The sequence below is a fragment of the Choristoneura fumiferana genome, chromosome 30, assembly GCF_025370935.1.
Source record: "Choristoneura fumiferana chromosome 30, NRCan_CFum_1, whole genome shotgun sequence".
Classification (NCBI taxonomy): Eukaryota; Metazoa; Arthropoda; class Insecta; order Lepidoptera; family Tortricidae; genus Choristoneura; species Choristoneura fumiferana.
This window is the reverse complement of record NC_133501.1, coordinates 789,289-791,635: the sequence shown is the minus strand read 5'-3', so window position 1 is coordinate 791,635 and position 2,347 is coordinate 789,289.

The following is a 2,347-nucleotide window of genomic DNA, read 5'->3' as shown; positions in this document are numbered from 1 at the left end:
TTTCGCAACGTCAATTATATACTTAGTAATTTATTCAAGTTTATATTGAAAATACTCGATAATCCGAATTTTCCGCCTACAAGTTGTCGACTCGGATTGACTAATTTTTTACGCTCTTCAATTTGATGTGCATTTCGTTCGAGTCTACCGTACCCCTTGACGAAATTATTAATATAGAAGACAAGACCCCCTCTCGGCCCAGAAAATCATGTTTTAAGGAACTACGCTCATATATTTAATTTAGGCAATACTAATATACCTACTGTTTATTTTTGTTATTTAATTATTTATGGTATGTTCTAAGAGTGCACATTACTTAACATTAAATTTGACTAGCCCATAAATAGACGTGACGCTGCAACACACAGTGTTTCTTAAATCAAATTCTTATTATGATTCATCTTACTAACCTATTGAATTACATAATTTTGTTCAATAAACAAATCCATTTAGATGAATGTCAAGTGTAAAGTGGCAGGTGGATTAAATGTTATTGAAAGTGGCAAAACTTTTAATTAGTCCAGCCGGCTTTGTGATTTTGAATTTCAAACGGAATAATTTTAAGATTCTCTTCCTGTTCTGACCTTCGCATAATATTCAAATATTAAATCGCATCTAAATGCAAACTAAGTCTACAGACACTCGATTCATTAATTTATTTGACAGGTTTAAATGGGAGTGTACCTTAAAAGACATTACCTCGAAATTAAACTGTTGGTATCTTATCCCTTTTGGGTATAAATTGGCAGTTCGTTACGCCTAGTGCGCTTATACCTACGATTTAAGCCTTTTTTATCTGTACGATCTTTGAAATCGTACACCGCCGCCGCGGCACCTTTATGCTACGCGGATTATTATAATAGGTTAAGTTAGTTGTAATTAAGCAAGCTTACGGCTCACACGTGTAATAAATAAACTTATATCAATCACGCTAGCGTTCATCATTTAGCAAACGGCTAATCTACTATCATCATCATCGAAAGGTTTATGAGCATATCAAGGCTCATACATCTTTATGGTCCTTCGAACCGCGAGTGAAAAGTTTTTTTAGTGTGACTGCGAATCGGCTCGGTCGGCTTCCCACCAGCGGGTCTCACCGACGGAGTTGAGAAAGCGCACAAGGTCATACAGAAGGAACCGATTACTCGAATCAAGACCTATCAAGAGGAGCAGCAAGGCTCTACAGTGATCAGGAACTATCATAACAAGTGTGCACACATCATCAGAATCAAAATATCCTGTTCACGCGATCAGCACAAGTTGGTGATTCCTGCACCAACAGAGACGACTATTTAGATTCAAGCAAGTGAAACTCAGCAGTAAATTGAAGAAAGCTCTCATCATGGATGATCTTCTCAAACGTCAAAGCGAAATCCTCAAGGAAATCGAAAAAATCAACACCAATTTCCGAAAAGATGGTTCCAGCAGAAAAAATTCGGATTATATCAAGCGGAGAATAAATAAGTTAGAGGAACTCTTTGCAGAGTTGGAGAATAACGACCGTGAATTATCAAAATATCCGTATACTAAAACGGATTATTATGTTAGGGTATTTTCGAGCAAATACGAGGTTACTACACATCAACGCTATCTATGATAACCTCGTACACACCAATCCCTGAAGATCAAGAAGGCTCATCTGAACCGCCATTTGACATACCGGATCAAGATTTCAAGACACCAACCAAACAAGACCGTGGTGAAAATAGCAAATCAGATGACCTTATGAAGAAACAATCGAGCAATTTCCGAGCATTTACAAGAACTGTTGCCAACATCAATTTGGAATCAATAACCGAGAAGTGGGAATTCGAAGACCTTCTGAAAACACTACAAGCACGTTGGGCGGCCATCGATAGTTTGCATTGGGAAATTGACAGCGAACTAGAAGGAAGCAACTCCGTGTATGAAAAAGCATTCACTAACCACGAGGTCAAGTATAACGATATCAAGAAAGCCATAAATAGCAAGTTATGGTCCGTTGCACATATAGAGAAGTACACTCCGCAAATGAAAACACCGGAGTTTAGCGGAAACTACCATCATTGGCATTCATTCAAAGACTTATTCTGCGCCACAATCCACAATAATCCAACACTGTCAGATGGTCAGAAAATGCAATTCCTGAAAACAAAGGTAAAAGGAGAAGCGGAACGCCTAATCCAACATCTACCGGTCACCGCCGATAACTACAAGACGAGTTGGGATATACTACAACATAGATACGACAATAAAAAACTCATTTTTAATTCACATATAAGTATCATGTTAAGTATTCCAGCCATGCAAGAGCCGACGGTGGGTCATATCAAGAACATTCACGACTCCACTCTAGAAAGCCTCAACG